This window comes from Oncorhynchus clarkii, chromosome 5 (assembly GCF_045791955.1).
Source record: "Oncorhynchus clarkii lewisi isolate Uvic-CL-2024 chromosome 5, UVic_Ocla_1.0, whole genome shotgun sequence".
In the NCBI taxonomy this organism is placed as follows: domain Eukaryota; kingdom Metazoa; phylum Chordata; class Actinopteri; order Salmoniformes; family Salmonidae; genus Oncorhynchus; species Oncorhynchus clarkii.
The window spans coordinates 31,864,364-31,884,851 of record NC_092151.1 but is presented as its reverse complement, the minus strand read 5'-3'; the positions used below and the strand labels follow the sequence as shown (position 1 = coordinate 31,884,851).

General features: G+C 41.6%; 1 protein-coding gene across 2 annotated transcripts in view; it reads right to left on the bottom strand.

The window, feature by feature from the left end:
- LOC139408667 (nucleus accumbens-associated protein 2-like) overlaps nt 1-20,488 on the bottom strand; it is a 40,634-nt gene that overhangs the window by 15,273 nt on the left and 4,873 nt on the right. The window lies entirely within an intron of this gene.

Genomic DNA, 20,488 nt, shown 5'->3' with positions numbered 1-20,488 from the left:
TGGGAGTGTCTGTTAAAACGCTGTGACTGTCTCTTGGGGGATTTTAAACATGAGTGAGTGAGTTCTCTAAGTGAGATGTCACTGGGTTCACTATGTTAGCTTGTTCAGGTAGACAGCTCCCTCTGTTGTCTGGTTGCATTTTTGGACAGGCACTGAGCAGGTCTCCCGGACTGCTGTTTGTCGGTGGATTAGAGCGGGAAAAAGGACCCCAGACGTCATTGAGTGTGACAGAGGAAAGCCCAGGGAAACGTTAGACAGCAGCTTACTGTACAGAGAGTGTCTCTGCTAAGGACTGTGAAGGAAGCTGTGAACATAAAACAACCATGACACAGATTGACACACGTAAGAGAGAGAGAGACTGAGAGAGGGAGAGATGAACGGGAACAACTGAGTGAGAGGGATAGAGAGAGGGAAAGAGGGAGTGTCTAGTGTGTGGGCAACATGATGTGTGTATGTGTGTGTGTGCCAATCCTTTTTTCCCTCTTAACATTTGGCATATTAAGAAAACTTGTAGATTCACTGGTAATTTACTCACTGCTTAGCAATGTAAACAACACCAGCTAGAATACACACTGTAGGCGCAATGATGGCACAAATACATGAAATTACAGATAATCGGAAATTAGATAAAAGTATCTTGTTATTCTTGTCATGTGGTATTTCCCCCCTCCCTCCCTCCCTCCCTCCCTCCCTCCCTCCCTCACTCACTCCCTCCCTCCAGCCAGACAACGACCCAGCCTGCCAAATGTAATGCAAATAGAGATATCCAAACTGGGCAAACTTCTCACTTCACATCCCCACAGGGAAAGACATCACCCCCTTTCTCTTCCCCTCTTCCTCTCTTCATATCACGGCACTTTCCCTCTGAGCTGCTGTCTTTCTGCCAATTAATGCACACAGGGCTGCAATGCAGTGAGTCCCACGCGCGCCACAGCACAGAGAGAAGTGAAGCATGCTGGGTATAGAGTCTACAGACATGCATGTACGTGCCAGCCTGGGCAGAGAGGGGGAGGGGGATCCAGAAATATGTTGAGTCAGGCAGACGGGAGGACACAGCACTGCGCACAGCACATCAGCTCTGAAACAGCCCACTAAATTTAGACTTTGTACATCTCTGATAACAAACATAAAGAAATGAACTCCATCAACCGGCTGTCTATTTCTGGCTAATCTTGGTTAAATCAACCGGCTGTCTATGTCTGGCTAATCTTGGTTAAATCAACCGGCTGTCCATTGCTGGCTAATCTTGGTTAAATCAACCGGCTGTCCATTGCTGGCTAATCTTGGTTAAATCAACCGGCTGTCTATGTCTGGCTAATCTTGGTTAAATCAACCGGCTGTCAATTTCTGGCTAATCTTGGGTAAATCAACCGGCTGTCTATGTCTGGCTAATCTTGGTTAAATCAACCGGCTGTCCATTGCTGGCTAATCTTGGTTAAATCAACCGGCTGTCTATGTCTGGCTAATCTTGGTTAAATCAACCGGCTGTCAATTTCTGGCTAATCTTGGTTAACCCAGAACTAAAATCTCATGTAATTTAGTCAGATTTATGTTTACGTGGTCTGTCCACGAGAGATTAATGTTTGGCTGTCGTGTGCTCTGTGTGTATCTGTTTGTGTCTCTGAAGTTGAGAGAGGGAGCGGGATAGAGAGAAATATATATATTTGAATATATATATATTTGAGAGAGAGAGAAACAAATAGAGTGCCCTGTGTCAGAGTGTGTGTGTGTTTGTGTGTGTTTGTGTGTCCACGCCCGCACGCTGCTCTACGTCAAAGCCTCATTGACAGCGCCCTCTCTTTTTTTTTTACTAGGTGTGTTTTTAGAATCATGTCTTTATGTGGCACTGTGAGTTATGAGTGTGTAGGTGTAGTTTATGGAACGGGAGATTTGAATGCTGTTACTGCTCCTACCAACTGTATTGGAATGTGTTAATCAGGGCTGCACTCTGGTTGCTGGTGCTGATTATTTGTAATAGCAGGCTGGAGTATTTGAATATGCAATGCAGGCTTATAGACCAGATGGTATAGGTCAACCCTACTCCCTACTCTCCACACACACAACACTGAAATTATAAAATTTTAGAGAATATGCACAAAGGGACAATATAACACAAAACATGTTTTAAAGCACAGCAGCACTTTTTAATGTTTGTAATGGGAGCTATTGTTTAAACCTGTGATGATTCTATGTCCCTTTGATGAGTCCATTCAAATTCTTTGCAATATTAAACTGAGGCAATATATGCTAAAAGCCTTCCAGTGTAAAGTCTATAGCCACCGCTATAACGGTGAGGCTATACAATCTCAATATGAACAATCCATCTCTATAAATATTCAGATACTGCAGTTGTTCTCATGTCTAAAGTGTAACAGACAACAGATTCCATCCACGTTGTTGAGACGGCCGACTCCCTGGCAACAGTTCTACCAATCGGGACGGACTGACGGAGCGTCTGCCACGGCTCTCGTTGATGCATTGAGAGAAGAGAGCGATTGAGGAGAGAGTGAGAGAAGAGAGATGTCTGACTGCTTATAGCTGCTTATAACGCAACATCAGGCATGACCTCCCCTGGGATAAGTTGTCTATACAAAGTCAATGTCAGATCATTTTTGTTTGACGTTGGAATCGGCTGAATCACCGGCTTATGTAATATGGATACAGTGATTTTTTTGTTGGTGATATGATATTGTCTAGATTTTCTTTCTAATCTGAAGCAGAGCACTTAGACTAAAACTTTGGATGGAAGGTTTTGTCTAACATTGGATGGAAACAGCCAAGTTCCAAGTTTTTAAGCTGTCTCCAAGCTCTCGTTGTCATCACAATGGGAACACATACAGCACAACATACAGTGTAAACGTATAGTGCATAATACATATTTATCATACAATGCATCATCCACATATTTCTTACCTAGTCTGGTGCATATGCTTATTGCAGTAACTAACTACCTTCAATTCCCTCAACCTAAACACTAACATTTCAACCACCCTCCACTTGAGTCCCTCTACACAGGTTTCTGACAGTGTACTCCTGTAGTGGTACCTGTCTCTATCCCTCAGTAGCAGAGATGAGGGGGTAGACTCAGAAGAGGGACTGCCAGTGAGTTCTAGGCAGGCAGACTGGTGTTAGACTAATGGACTCCAAGTGGGCGTAGGAGGTAAACAAACAAACAGTCACAGCAGCTACATCAGCCCCACTGACAATGACAGCAGGACATCAGGGCTTTTAGAAATACAGCATGAGAAAGAGGGATAGAGAGAGAGAGAGAGAGAGAGAGAGAGAGAGAGCGAGCAAGCAAGCGAGCGAGGCACAGTGAGGAATGAGTAAGATAGAGATATAAACTGTAGTAGGCTATACGCATATTGAAATTGGAAAGTGAGCGAGAGAGTGAGAAAAATGTATTTTACAATAAACATATACAAATTCCAATTGGCTACACTTAAACTATTTAACACCATCCTCAGCTCTGGCATCTTCCCCAATATTTGGAGCCAAGGACTGATCACCCCAATCCAGAAAAATGGAGACAAATTTGATCCCAATAACTACTGTGGGATCTGCTTCAACAGCAACCTCAAGTAAATCCTTTGCATTATCATTAACAGCAGACTCCTATATTTCCTCAGTGACAACAACATCCTGAGCAAATGACAAATTGGCTTTTTACCAAATTATCATATGACAGACCACGTATTCACCCTGTACACCATACCTGACAAACAAACAAAACAAACCAAACCAAAAACTATTCTCATGCTTTGTTGATTTCAAAAAAGCTTTTGACTCAATTTGGCATGAGGGTCTGCTATATTAATTGATGGAAAGTGGAGTTGGGGGCAAAACATACGACATTATAAAATCCATGTACACAAACAACAAGGGTTTCTGTTAAAATGTTTAAAAAAAACACACTTATTTCATTTCTCAGGGGTGAGACAGGGATGCAGCTTGAGTCCCACCCTTTTCAACATATACATCAATGAATTGGCGAGGGCACTAGAACAGTCTGGTGCATCTGTCCACAACCAAGGATGGTATACAGCAGCACCTAGCTCTTCTGCACATATTCTGTTAGACCTGGGCCCTGACAGTGAATCTCATTAAGACAAAAACAATTCCAAAAAAAGTATATTTGCCAGGACCACAAATACAAATTCCATCTAGATACCCTTGCCCTAGAGCACACAAAAAACGATACCTACCTCTGCCTAAACATCAGCACCACAGGTAACTTTCACAAAGCTGTGAACGATCTGAGTGACAAGGTCAGAAGGGCCTTCTACGCCATCAAAATAAACATACATTTCAACATCTCATTTAGGATCTGGCAAAAAAATACTTGAATCAGTTATAGAACCCATTGCCCTCTACGGTTCTGAGGTCTGGGGTCCACTCACCAACTAAGAATTCACAAAATGGAACAAACACCAAATTGAGACTCTGCAAAAACACCCTCCATGTACAACGTAAAACACCAAATAATGGATGCAGAGCAGAATTAGGACGATACCCACAAATAATCCAAATGCAGAAAATAGCTGTTACATGCTACAACCTCCCAAAAGGAAGTGATTCCCAAACCTTCAATAAAAAAGACATCACCTACAGAGAGATTAACCCACAGAAAAGTCGGCACAGCAATCTGGTCCTGGAGCTCTGTTCACAAACACAAACAGGACAGCAACACAATTAGACCCAACCAAATCATGAGAAAACAGAAAAAAATATTACTTGACACATAGGAAAGAAATAACCAAAAAACAAAGCAAACTGGAATACTATTTGGCCCTTAACAGAGAGTAACCAGTGGCAGAATATCTGACCACTCTTGACTGACCTAAATTTAAGGAAAGCTTTGACTATGTGCAGACTCAGTGAGCATAACCTTGCTATTGAATGAGGCTGCCGTAAGCAGACCTGGCTCTCGAGAGAAGACAGGCTGTTTGCCCACTGCCCACAAAATGAGGTGGAAACTGAGCTGCACCTCCTAACCTCCTGCCAAATGTATGAGCATATTGGAGACACACAGACTATTTGAAAACCAATCCAATTCTGATAAACTCCCATATCTATTAGGTGAAATACAACAGTGTGCCATCACAGCAGCAAGATGTATGACCTGTTGCCACAATGGCAACCAGTGAAGCACAAACACCATTGTAAATACAAACTATATTCATCTGTCTATTTATTTTCCCTTTTGTACTTCAACTATTTGCACATTTTTACAACACTGTACATTGCCAGTAATATAACATTTGAAATGTCTCTATTCTTTTGAATCTTTTACTGTTGTGTATAATGTTTACAGTTCATTTCTGATTAATCTATTTATTTCACTTTTGTTAATTATCTATTCCACTTGCTTTGGCAATGTAAACATGTTCCCATGAGAGAGAGCGAGAGAGAGAAAGAAAAAGCATTAGTGTGGGCTATGCCACTGCTTATAACTAACTATAAGTTAAGTATAACTACAAGAAATCTGAGACGTGTCAAATAAATTATATCCCGCTATGCATTTTGTTTGCTAACTTGCTAGCTAAGTGGCTAGATGTCAAGATCAAGCTTCTTGGTTACAGCACAGACATTATATCCCCTTCCGGTAATACTGTATACCTCGGTATGAAATGGTATGACGGTATGAAAATCTGGATGCCTCCCAACCCTAGTGTGTGTGCATGTGTGTGTCGTGTGTGTGCATGTGTGTGTTGTGTGTGTGTGTGTAGAGTCACTGTGATGTAAGTGTGCACTTAATACTTGTGTGTGTGTTAGAGAAAGATGCAAGTCAGCATTTCACGATACCATTTACACCCTGTATTCTGTATATGTGACCAATAAACTACCATCTAGAAGGCGGAGACAGTAGAGATGCATCAAAGCTGGGACTGAGAGACTGAAAAACAGCTTCTATCTCCAGGCCATCAGACTGTTAAATAATCACCACTAGCTGTCCTCCTGTACCCTGCCCTGAACTTAGTCCCTGTTACTAGCTGGCTACCACTGGTACTCTACCCTGCACCTTAGAGACTGCTGTCCTATGTACATAGTAATTGAACATTGGTCACTTTAATTATGTTTACATACTGTTTTATTCACTTTATATGTACAGTGGGGAGAACAAGTATTTGATACACTGCCGATTTTGCAAGTTTTCCCACTTAAAACGCATGTAGAGGTCTGTAATTTTGATCTCGCGATACATGTCCCCATCCATCCTCCCCTCAATACGGTGCAGTCGTCCTGTCCCCTTTGCAGAAAAGCATCCTCAAAGAATGATGTTTCCACCTCCATGCTTCATGGTTGGGATGGTGTTCTTGGGGTTGTACTCATCCTTCTTCTTCCTCCAAACACGGCGAGTGGAGTTTAGACCAAAAAGCTCTATTTTTGTCTCATCAGACCACATGACCTTCTCCCATTCCTCCTCTGGATCATCCAGATGGTCATTGGCACACTTCAGACGGGCCTGGACATGCGCTGGCTTGAGCAGGGGGACCTTGCGTGCCCTGCAGGATTTTAATACATGACTGCGTAGTGTGTTACTAATGGTTTTCTCTGTCTGCCTGATTTATATAGCAAGCCACGACCACGTGACTCACTGTCTGTTGTAGTGATCAATTTTCATGAATGGGGTGGTGTACCTAATAAAATGACCACTGAGTGTATGTATATATATATATATATATATACATACACATATATACATACACTCAGTGGTCACTAGTTCCATACATTTTTATTGGTCGTTGACACATATTTGCTGATGTTATCGCATTAAGATATTAAATGAATACATTTAGAAATATCAGAACAAGCAATGTCAGTGTCCAGAATATATATATATAGATATATAGATATATAGATATATATATATATATTCTGGACACTGACATTGCTTGTTCTGATATTTCTAAATGTATTCATTTAATTTCTTAATGCGATAACATCAGCAAATATGTGTCAACGACCAATAAAAATGTATGGAACTAGTCAATCCTAATAACAGCTACAGTAAGATGACAGTCACATAGAGTATATGTCATAGACCTTGTGCGAATCCGGTGTAACAATCAACACAACAGATACTGTATGTACATGATTCCATGGCCAAATACATAGGGCATTCATTGAGAGACCTTCAAAGGAAGTATCTGTATTATAAGATCCATATTCATACATCATCAAATATGGCTTATGTATTCTTAGGGTTCAATTCAATCCGTATCGCGGAATATCCGTGTTCTAGCTTGATTTAAATTTAAAGGCAACGTTCACGCGTTCGAGGAGACTGCATTCATGGTAAACGCTGCATACAGTATGTCGGCTCAATTGTAAATGACCATTAAAATGTAATGAGGAACGTCTGCGATATGGATTGACTCCAGCCCTTAGTGATCATAAAACTGCAGTAACAATACGATGTAGCAACAGTATCCCCTAATAGCAATCTAGCCAGGGACACAAAGTTTGCTGTAAGCATTGGATCAATCACAGCAATCAAAGGAGTAGTGCTGTAACATGGCTCCCTTCACTGCTTGCTCTCCTGGCTTGTCCTCTAGACATATTCCATGCAAATGTGTCATTGTCATTTACATGCATACTGCCAATGGTGTGGCCTTGTGATTCAGGACAGCAGGGTCATCAACAGACTCAGGCAGGCAGAATGTCACTGTCTTATACAGGGACGTAGTTTCCGCTCAGTCTGAGGTAATGTGAGGTGTGTGTATGCATGTGTGTGTGTGTGTGTGCGTGAGTGTGTGTGTGTGCGTGAGTGTGTGTATGTGTGTGAGAGAGGTGGTGAGAAAGTGTAGCATGTGCATGAGAGTGAGTGTGTGTGAGTTTGAAAGAGAGAGGGAGAGAGAGTGTTGGCTTGTGCATGAGTGTGATTGTGTGTGCATTTGAAAGAGAGAGAGAGACTGTTGGCTTGTGCTTGAGAGTGAGTGTGTGTGAGTTTGAAAGAGAGAGGGAAAGAGAGTGTTGGCTTGTGCATGAGTGTGATTGTGTGTGCATTTGAAAGAGAGAGAGAGACTGTTGGCTTGTGCTTGAGAGTGAGTGTGTGTGAGTTTGAAAGAGAGGGAGGGGAGAGTGTTGGCTTGTGTGTGTAATATATGACACACAGAGAACGACAAGGGTAGACGTGTGTGTGTGTGTGTGTGCATGCGTGTGTGGAGGACAGAGCTCGGTACACTATCCTCTGCAGTGTTCCTGTGCCATTGAGTCACCTGTTTTTAAGAGCGGACCTCCCTGATTCTATATGAGTCAGCAGAAGAGAGGGGAGAGAGAAAGGGAAAGAGTGAGAAACGAGATTTGAAACACAGAGCTACAGTACATGTTATGTGCAGGGAAAGTGAGTGAGCCAGAGAAAGGGGGAGAGAGAGAGAGAGAGAGAGAGAGAGAGAGAGAGAGGGAGGGAGGCACAGTGAGGAATGTGAAAGTCAGAAACTGTAGTAGGCTATATGCATATCAAGATTGGAAAATAAAAGAGTTTAAAAAATGCTAGTCAGTGAATTATATCATGTGACGCATGTCTGACATCAGAGTGGGACAACATGGCTGCTGAAAGGAGGACATCATTCAGCATCACCGGTCACTGTCAGTGCACTCCCGTCACACCAAAACTTGCACAACGCCCTCAGTATACTTCTGAACTGGGGCACAGAGAAATGGTTACAGGGAAACAACTATATTGAATTCCACATCCATATTGAATTCCACATCCAGCAAGGTCTATCACATAACCTACAGAACTTCCATGATAAGGACTTGATACACTTCTGCTGTACTTTGCTGTGGGTCCGTCCATCTAAAAATTGGGACACACACATACACACACAGGCACGTCGCTTTCCACGAGCACATACAGTGCCTTGCGAAAGTATTCGGCCCCCTTGAACTTTGCGACCTTTTGCCACATTTCAGGCTTCAAACATAAAGATATACACAACAGTATAAAAGCAACACAGCTGAACACACCATCCCCACTGTCAAACATGGTGGTGGCAGCATCATGGTTTGGGCCTGCTTTTCTTCAGCAGGGACAGGGAAGATGGTTAAAATGGATGGGAAGATGGATGGAGCCAAATACAGGACCATTCTGGAAGAAAACCTGATGGAGTCTGCAAAAGACCTGAGACTGGGACGGAGATTTGTCTTCCAACAAGACAATGATCCAAAACATAAAGCAAAATCTACAATGGAATGGTTCAAAAATAAACATATCCAGGTGTTAGAATGGCCAAGTCAAAGTCCAGACCTGAATCCAATCGAGAATCTGTGGAAAGAATTGAAAACTGCTGTTCACAAATGCTCTCCATCCAACCTCACTGAGCTCGAGCTGTTTTGCAAGGAGGAATGGGAAAAAATTTCAGTCTCTCGATGTGCAAAACTGATAGAGACATACCCGAAGCGACTTACAGTTGTAATCGCAGCAAAAGGTGGCGCTACAAAGTATTAACTTAAGGGGGCTGAATAATTTTGCATGCCCAATTTTTCAGTTTTTGATTTGTTAAAAAAGTTTGAAATATCCAATAAATGTCGTTCCACTTCATGATTGTGTCCCACTTGTTGTTGATTCTTCACAAAAAAATACAGTTTTATATCTTTATGTTTGAAGCCTGAAATGTGGCAAAAGGTCGCAAAGTTCAATAGGGCCGAATACTTTCGCAAGGCACTGTAGATCGATATGTAGGCACTATTGCGTATTTTCCAGAACATGTATGGCCATTATACATTAGAGGAGCCAGCAAGAATAACGCACTGTACGTGTGCTCTGGGTCATTAGACACCATTAGACATGCACCTGTCTGGGGAGTGGACATGACTGTTTATTTCTGTACTAGTGCTATAGCCTAATAATTACTGTTGCTGTGGTTACGCCTATTGGAATTTTTCCAGAACATATGTGTTCATTTCTGAGGAGTTAGCAGGATGACATGTCTTTTTATTTTTGTACCATTGCTACGGCCTAATGTTTACGGTTGCTATGGTTACATCTATGACCTACATTCATGCACCCGTCTTAGGCGAGAGCATGGCTCTGTTTCCATGCCCTTAATATGAAAGGCAAAAAGGATAACGGTGGCCAAATGCCAGAGGGGATGAATCATAAAGAGGAGTTACTATGTGTGTGACGTAAGGATATAACCTGTATAAAGAGTGTGTGCCAAGACTGGAAAGGGAGTTGTTTTAATGAAACAGCTCGGCTTTTATTATATTGTAATAAAAATATATTTGAACTCACAGGCTCCGGTATTTGAGAAATATTATTGACTGAATATTTCCACGACAGCACACGCACGCACGCACGCACGTACACACAGAATTTCACGTCAGCGGACTACCAGACTTGGCTAGGTACTGTAGCAGTTACACCCCTCCATACTCCACATATACGTGTACTCAAATTACATGTCCCCTTAAATAACCTGTATTACTGGACACCCCTGGCCAGTCCAATCATAGGAGCTGTCTTTTCCTATAGACTTGGAGAAGGTTGCCTAAACACTATGCAAATAAACAGCATAGACAAACAATGACCTGGACGTGTTTTTACATTAGATTTCCTTATATTTACATGGGATCGACCTCGAGTGAGCTTAGTTAAGTTGAGGAGGGAGATTCACGGGTTTTGCGTAATTTGGCCAGATGCTTGATGCTTATGCTGTCTGTCCAAGAGAGATTAGTCTCCATGTTACATGGTAGGATTCATATTAAGATTTTTGATTGTGGCAGTGTAGCAATGTAGCAATAGCATATTATAGTAATAAATACACTGAACAAAAATATAAACACAACATGCAACAATTTTGAAGATTGACTTCCTTCAATGAACTCAGTACAGTCAAATGAAATAAATTCATTAGGCCCTAATCTATGAATTTCACATGACTGGGAATACAGATATACATACATCTGTTGGTCACAGATGCTTTCAAATAAAAGGTAGGGCATGGATCAGAAAACCAGTCAGTATCTGGTGTGACCACCATTTGCCTCATGCAGCACGACACATCTCCTTCTCATAGAGTTGATTAGGCTGTTGATTGTGGCCTGTGGAATGTTGTCCCACTCCTCTTCAATGGCTGTGTGAAGTTGCAGGATATTGGCGGGAACTGGAACTTGATGTTGTACACGTCGATCCAGAGCATCCCAAACATGCTCAATGGGTCTGGTGAGTATGCAGGCCATGGAAGAACTGGGACATTTTCAGCTTCCAGGAATTGTACAGTGTACAGATCCTTGTGACATGGGGCCGTGCATTATCATGCTGAAATGTGAGGTGATGGCAGCGGATGAATGGCACAACAATGGGCCTCGGGATCTTGTCACATTATCTCTGTGCATTCAAATTGCCATCGATAAAATGCAATTGTGTTTGTTGTCCGTAGCTTATGCCTGCCTATACCATAACCCCACCACCACCATGGGGCACTCTACTCACAATGTTGACATTAGCAAACTGTTCGCCCACACAATGCCATACACGCTGTCTGCCATCTGCCCGGTACAGTTGAAACCGGGATTCATCCGTGAAGAGCACACTTCTCCAGCATGCCAGTGGCCATCGAAGATGAGCATTTGCACACTGAAGTCTGTTACGACGCAAACTGCAGTCAGGTCAAAGGTGAGGACGACAAGCACGCAGATGAGCTTCACTGAGATGGTTTCTGACAGTTTGTGCAGAAATTATTTGATTGCTCAAACCTACAGTTTCATCAGCTGTCTGGGTGGCTGGGATCTCAGACGATCCCGCAGGTGAAGAAGCCGGATGTGGAGGTCCTAGGCTGGCTTGGATACACGTGGTCTGCGATTATGAGGCCAGTTGGACTTAATGCCAAATTCTCTAAAATGACTTTGGTAGAGAAATTAACATTCAATTCTCTGGCAACTGCTCAGGTGGACATTCTTGCAGTCAGCATTCCAATTGCGCCCTCTCACAAAATTTGAGACATCTGTGGCATTGTGTTGTGTGACAAAACTACACATTTTAGAGTGGCCTTTTATTGTCTCCAGCACAAGGTGCACCTGTGTAATGATCATGCTGTTAAATCAGCTTTTTGATATGCCATACCTGTCAGGTGGATGGATTATGTACAAAATTGTTCACCAAATTTGAGCAAAACAAGTTTTTTGCGCATCTGGAAAATTATATTTTATTTCAGCTCATGAAACATGGGACCAACACTTTACATGTTGCGTTTATATTTTTGTTCAGTGTATACTACTTCTAAAGTGTTACTGCACATTTGATTTATATTTCTATAACATGTTTCCTATCCTAATGACGCTACTCACAAACTGCAAAAAGCCAACCAATTGCTTAATCAGCGTTATTCTGTGAGTTGACCGGACTTGAATTTGAACTAATGTGTTAAAGTTTGTTTACTCAACAAACTCTGCTCGAAGTGAGCTGAATTTGAACAAGCTTGTTGAGTAATATTGTTGAGTATAATTACAAATTCATTCTGAAAACCACACCCATCCGTATCATATTTCCCAGCATGCTCTATTACAGGTTGATTTTCAGAAGTGTTTATTTCAATACTTGTGTTTTTGCATGTATATTCATTAGTTGATTAATCTTATGCTACACAAACAAAAATAATCATCATTTCCCGAAACTAATCCAGCACAGTTAACAGTCAAGACATAATTACAAAAATTCCAGCAACACAATGACCATGACAGGATCATTCGGAGCATCAGATAATGCTATGCTAATTTGCAGTGGTATAAGGGGGCTGTGTAGCAGAGACTGTGGCCGACTCAGATTCCAGGCTTTTCCACTGCCCTGCACTGGCAGTCCACCAAGCTCTCTGGCACAGATTGAACATACAGAGTACATACAGGGCAGGACTCCAGAGAGAGGGTTACTGGTGCTAACTCCTGCTGAGGTCTGACTTCTCACAGAGGTTTGATTTAGGTTAAGCATTCGCTCTTCAGAGAAATGCGTTTGTTACAATGTCATAATAATATCATGACTGTGAGGGTCTAACTGCAAAAATAACTTCTACATATAAAGGCTTTATACACTGTATCATACTTGAAGTCTTCATAAGAATGACATAGATGCTTCACAAATCATCTATAAGGTTATATCATACTTTACAAAGTGTATGACGGGTGACATAACAGCTCCCTATGTCGGGTGCATTGCCTAATGTGACATAACCCACTATATCAATTCCCCCCAGGGCTCAAAACTGCGACCAAAACACTCGCATTTGCGACCCTTTGACTTAGCAGTGCGACACTAATTTGTTAATGATCGCGAGGGTGCCAGTAAACAAAAATATAGCTGGTCACATTATTTCTTTGTTGACAATTACATGTTTTTATTAACACGATTTAACAGTAATGTGCAATTGACCAAAAATAAACCATATGAAAGCATCTGCCTGCCCCTATTTCGCTGTCAGACTACTGTGCGCATGGAGAAGAGAGAGATGCATCCTAATAAGCACAAGGTTATGACTGTTGCTCAAAATGCAATTGCGGGAAAAATACAGTTTTCAAAGCAACTACGGTTGTCCTAGTTACAGAAAGTTACAGCTTTCTGTGAGTATATCAATTATTTTGCACCTGTATTGACAAATACATATTGAGTTCATGGCATCACTTTACGACCAGAGTCGGCTATGAATATGGTTTTGTTCCACCTGCAGAGCGGAGCGCGCCATTTGGGTGAATAGTCCTACATCAAGTAACCTATATAGGCCTAGGCTTGGAAAGGTTTTGTAGGACATTGCATTTAATGAAAGATTAATCAATTACCCTACATGGCTATCTAGCAACATGATCATATTTAGAGTTAGCAATCTAGTGTTTTGAGTTCCCACTTCCTCAGGTGGTGAATAATATAGCCTAGTGCCCTAGGTCAAAATGCAAAGATATAAAAAGTAAGCATACATGACTCCAATGCATTTACAAACTGCCAGTGAGAAAAATAGTTACCTTTGAACCCTTTGTAAATCTATCCAAATCAATGTAAGAACAAAAGGGCATGCTAATTTAAAAGATGACTAGTCATTATTTGCCTGGTTCTGTATAGAATGCATTATGGGACCCAGATCAGGCCATTATCGTTGCGCAGTGGCGAATATTTGGTGCGACCAAATCATGTACTGGGGCTATCAACTGAAAAAGTTAGTCTAGAGCCCTGTTAAGATGCAATTGCTGATATTACATGTGAGATTACACATTACATTATGTGCCCTATAAACTTGGTGCTTACCTCATGCTCTGGCCTGGAGCAGGGCAGGTAAACAGTCATGTGAGGCCTACAGTGTGCTTTATGCTAAACTAAGGCTATAACAGCTAACAGTAAACTGGAAAAGTAAAATAAAGGCCAGGGATCCCCAATTACATTCAGCCGTGGGCCGATACTCCTTGAGCGAATGGTCGGGGGCCGATACTCCTTGAGCGAATGGTCGGGGGCCGGAACATAGTTCTAAATCATTTGTACACTAAAAAATGACTGCAAGAATCCCAAACAGATAATAGTTTTTGACAAAAACAGAATCATTTCAAACCTTGATTACATTGGGATACGATCACATACAGTGGGGCAAAAAAGTATTTAGTCAGTCACCAATTGTGCAAGTTCTCCCACTTAAAAAGATGAGAGAGGCCTGTAACTTTCATCATAGGTACACTTCAACTATGACAGACAAATTAGAAAAAAAAATCCAGAAAATCACATTGTAGGATTTTTAATGAATTTATTTGCAAATTATGGTGGAAAATAATTATTTGGTCAATAACAAAAGTTTATCTCAATACTTTGTTATATACCCTTTGTTGGCAATGACAGAGGTCAAACATTTTCTGTAAGTCTTCACAAGGTTTTCACACACTGTTGCTGGTATTTTGGCCCATTCCTCCATGCAGATCTCCTCTAGAGCAGTGATGTTTTGGGGCTGTTGCTGGGCAACACGGACTTTCAACTCCCTCCAAAGATTTTCTATGGGGTTGAGATCTGGAGACTGGCTAGGCCACTCCAGGACCTTGAAACGTTTCTTCCTTCGTTGCCCGGGAGGTGTGTTTGGGATCATTGTCATGCTGAAAGACCCAGCCATGTTTCATCTTCAATGCCCTTGCTGATGGAAGGAGGTTTTCACTCAAAATCTTACGATACATGGCTCCATTCATTCTTTCCTTTAGACAGATCAGTCGTCCTGGTCCCTTTGCAGAAAAACAGCCCCAAAGCATGATGTTTCCACCCCCATGCTTCACAGTAGGTATGGTGTTCTTTGGATGCAACTAAGCATTCTTTGTCCTCCAAACACGACGAGTTGAGTTTTACCAAAAAGTTATATTTTGGTTTCATCTGACCATATGACATTCTCCCAATCTTCTTCTGGATCATCCAAATGCTCTCTAGCAAACTTCAGACAGGCCTGGACATGTACTGGCTTAAGCAGGGGGACACGTCTGGCACTGCAGGATTTGAGTCCCTGGCGGCGTAGTGTGTTACTGATGGTAGGCTTTGTTACTTTGGTCCCAGCTCTCTGCAGGTCATTCACTAGGTCCCCCTGTGTGGTTCTGGGATTTTTGCTCACCGTTCTTGTGATCATTTTGACCCCACGGGGTGAGATCTTGCGTGGAGCCCCAGATCGAGGGAGATTATCAGTGGTCTTGTATGTCTACCATTTCCTAATAATTGCTCCCACAGTTGATTTCTTCAAACCAAGCTGCTTACCTATTGCAGATTCAGTCTTCCCAGCCTGGTGCAGGTCTACAATTTTGTTTCTGGTGTCCTTTGACAGCTCTTTGGTCTTGGCCATAGTGGAGTTTGGAGTGTGACTGTTTGAGGTTGTGGACAGGTGTCTTTTATACTGATAACAAGTTCAAAAGGTGCCATTAATACAGGTAACGAGTGGAGGACATAGGAGCCTCTTAAAGAAGAAGTTACAGGTCTGTGAGAGAGAAATCTTGCTTGTTTGTAGGTGACCAAATACTTATTTTCCACCATAATTTGCAAATAAATTCATTAAAAATCCTACAATGTGATTTTCTGGATTTTTTTGCTCATTTTGTCTGTCATAGTTTAAGTGTACCTATGATGAAAATTACAGGCCTCTCTCATCTTTTTAAGTGGGAGGACTTGCACAATTGGTGGCTGACTAAATACTTTTTTGCCCCACTGTATGCCTCTCTATTTATTCATGTGTCTATGTGTTTGACCAAAACTGGCTCTTCTTCAGCGCCATGGAGTGGACAGGTATTATGATCGCTGTCCTTTCAGCCCCATGAACCTGACACCTTTGATGTGTCACTTGTTGTCGCTATTGATGACAGTGTGACTGTGGTGTTAGGCTACCATAGGTTGTTTAAAAAGTTCTGTTTTGCTGGTCGCATTATTTTATGCTGTGTGTCAAATGTTTTGTCGGTGCCAGTTCTGTCTCTGTGTGATTCATTCATAATGTTTTCAAAAAGCATTGCTCTTCCTTCATTAGGAATAGGATGGTCCAACTACAGCAGATAAAATGTTGGCCGCATTAACTGATGTTATGCTTTCTGTTATTTTCTAGATTTCTTTGTTTGACACAACATTTTGGAAAATGTTTGGTCCCTCTGAAGGGGGTCCTATAGTCATAGTTCCCCACTGGCGTATACTATATAAAGCATTTATACGTTGTACTTCATTTTAAGGGGGACTAAGATACTGTGCGGAGTGAATAACATGGTAATTGAGATATCTTAGCATGCAATTGAGCCATCAGAAAAAGACAAGGTAAATTCAAATGCTGTCAAGACCACACAATCTCAAGACCCATTTAGTGATCGCTGGAGAGATGACTCCCATTGTATTGTGTTCCGCCTTAGAACAAATGAATTTACATTTCACCTCAAGGTCTATGGACAGATAGGCTACAGAAAAGTAATACCATTGACAGAGTGCTTCTGTATAGCCAAGTCTTATAGGTACTGTAGGGAACACTTAATTTCGAAGGTCTGCTATACGTTTTATACACATTAATCTAGTTTGTTCAAAACCTATGTAAATTAATTTACTATTATGATGACAAGTCCTCATAATAAATTATTAATATGTAGTGTATTGTATGTATTCACAAATGCTAATGATACCATACATGAACAATGACTTACAATGATTACACAACTATTCATGGTCTACAAACTATTTACTGATGGTTTTATAAGTGGAAACCTTTAGGAAAAGTGCAAATAGATTCTACTGATTTCTTTTCAGTCACACCAAGACAAATCTACTCTTGAGTTTTAGTATACATTGTAAAGGGAAACTGGACTCGTGATGCTATCAAAATGTCATTCGAATTCCATAATCATCCCACCCCTCAGTACTTCTCTTCATTTGCTGTAATGTCTATGTGCTGTCATTCATAGTGAAACACTTGGAACAGTAAAAGGCACACATGCTCTCTGCCGCTCTCTCATTCTCCTCCTCTAACACACACACACACACACGCACACACATACACACGCACACACATACACACGCACACAGACGCACACACATACACGCGCACACACGCACACGCACACACACATGCACACACACGCACACACACACACACACGCGCACACACACACACACACACGCACACAGACGCACACACAAACTGGCGTGACATCCATGCCATGTGATCTTGCCAGGCGTTATGCCAAAGGCCAACCATGTCACTTACCAGAAACCTCACACAGAGAGTAAGAGAGAGAGGGAGAGAAAGGGAGGGAGAGAAAATGGCTTTTAGTTTTGCAAGAGCTACTTGTCAAACCTCTCCACATGGAACACTGAAAAAGCGTATGAAGCATTATGACATTTCTCTGTTATCGTCAATGTTCTTGAGGCAGTAGGTTCCAAGTCAAAAAGGAGCACATTAGTTAGTCCTTATGTTAAATTAATATGGAGAGCATGTTTACTGCCCATTGTCTCAGTTCTTGGAAGACTTCCTCTAAAGCACAGAATGAGCCAAAGCAATCAAATCAGTTACCTTTCAAGAATCTTAATAGCTCTTTCTCTCTCTCGCTTTCAGTGAATGTGTAGGTTAATAGTTTGTCAGTTTGTATGTGTGTGCATGAGTTTATGTATACTGTTTAAGTAGGTGAACAGTTAAAAAAAACTCTTATCTTCTCTACTTTTCTTTTAAACCTTCCTGGTACAAGGAGTTACACTGCTCAAGCTTTCTGAGGAAAACTGAAGAAAGAAATATATAAATATTAAGCACACCTTCCTAATATTGAGATGTACACCCTTTGGCCTTCACAACAGCTTCAATTGGTCGGGGCATGGACTCTACAGGGTGTTGAAAGCGTTCCACAGGGATGCTGGCTCGTGTTGACTCCAATGCTTCTCACAGTTATGTCAAGTTGGCTGGATCTCCTTCGGGTGGTGGACCATTGTTGTTACACACAGGAAATTGTTGAGCGTGAAAAACCTAGCAGTGTTGCAGTTCTTGACACAAATTGGTGCGCCTGGCACCTACTACCATACCCCGTTCAAAGGCACCTAAATCTTTAGTCTTGCCCATTCACCATCTGAATGGCACACAATCCATGTCTCAGTTGTCTCATGGCTTAAAAATCCTTCTTTAATCTGTCTCCTCCCCTTCATCTACACTGATTGAAGTGGATTTGACATGTGACATCAATAAGGGATCACTGCTTTCACCTGGATTCACCTGGTCAGGCTATGTCGTAGAAAGACAACGTGTTCCGAATGTTTTATACACTCTTCTGTTTACCACCCCTACCTTGTCACAACGCAACTGATTGGCTAATTAAGAAGGAAAGAAATTCCACAAATGTACTTTTTACAAGTCACACCTGTTAATTGAAATTCATTCCAGGTGACTACATCCTGAAGCTGGTTGAGAGAATGCTAAGAGTGTGCAAAGCTTATTTTTACTATTTTCTATACTGTAGAATAATAGTGAGGACATAAAAACTATGAAATATGACAGCTTTGCACATTCTTGGCATTCTCTCAACCAGCTTCATGAGGTAGTCACCTGGAATGCATTTTAATTAACAGGTGTGCCTTGTTAAAAGTTCATTTGTGGAATTTGTTTCCTTCTTAATGTGTTTGAGTCAATCAGTTGCATTGTGACAAGGTAGGGGTGGTAAACAGAAGATAGCCCTATTTGGTAAAAGACCAAGTCCATATTATGGCAAGAACAGCTCAAATAAGCAAAGAGAAATGACAGTCCATCGTTACTTTAAGACATGAAGGTCAGTCAATCTGTAAAGTTTAAACAAGTGCAGTCACAAAAACCATCAAGCACTATGATGATACTGGCTCTCATGAGGACCGCCAAAGGAAAGAAATACCCAGAGTTACCTCTGCTGCAGTGGATAAGTTCATTAGAGTTAACTGCACCTCAGAAATTGCATCCCAAATAAATGATTAACAGAGCTCAAGTAACAGACACATCTCAACATCAACTGTTCAGAGGAGATTGTGTGAATCAGGCCTTCATGGTTGAATTGCTGCAAAGAAACCACTACTAAAGGACACCAATAAGAAGAAAATACTTACTTATTGGGGAAAGAAACACGAGCAATTGATATTAGACCTGTGGAAATCTTTCCTTTGGTCTGATGAGCCCAAATTTTGACCGCCGTGTCTTTGTGAGATGCAGAGTAGGTGAATGGATGATCTCTGCATGTCTGGTTCCCACCGTGAAGCATGGAGGAGGTGTGATGGTGCTTTGCTGTTGACACTGTCTGTGATTTATTTAGAATTCAAGGCACACTTAAACAGCATGGCCACCATAGTATTCTGCAGCGATACACCATCCCATCTGGTTTGCGCTTAGTCGGACCATCATTTGTTTTTCAACAAGACAATGACCCAAAACACACCTCCAGGCTGGGTAAGGACTATTTGACCAACAAGGAGAGTGATGGAGTGCTGCATCAGGTGACCTGGCCTCCACAATCAGCCGACCTCAACCCAATTGAGATGGTTTGGGATGAGTTGGAGCGCCGAGTGAAGGAAAAGCAGCCAACAAGTGCTCAGCATATGTGGGAACTCCTTCAAGACTGTTGGAAAAGCATTCCAGGTGAAGCTGGTTGAGAGAATGCCAAGTGTGCAAAGCTGTCATCAAGGCAAAGGGTGGCCACTTTGAAGACTTAAAAAAAAACGTATGTGGTTTCTACATGATTCCATATGTGTTATGTCATAGTTTTGATGTCTTCACTATTATTCTACAATGTAGAAAATAGTCAAAATAAAGAAAAACCTTGAATGAGTGGGTGTGTCCAAACTTTTGACTGGTACTGTATATATCTGACAAACAATCCACTGTTGACCAAACAAGAACCAATGCCATGCTACACCATCTACAGTTTAATGTCATCTTCCATCCAATATGCCAACATTAGTTCATATAATGCAACATACAACTTCGCTAGTTAGGCTCTATTGATAGGACAACCCACACTGTAGCTAAGGCCAGACACAATCTGAGAAGGCAGAATTTCCTTAAGCCCTCAGAAATTA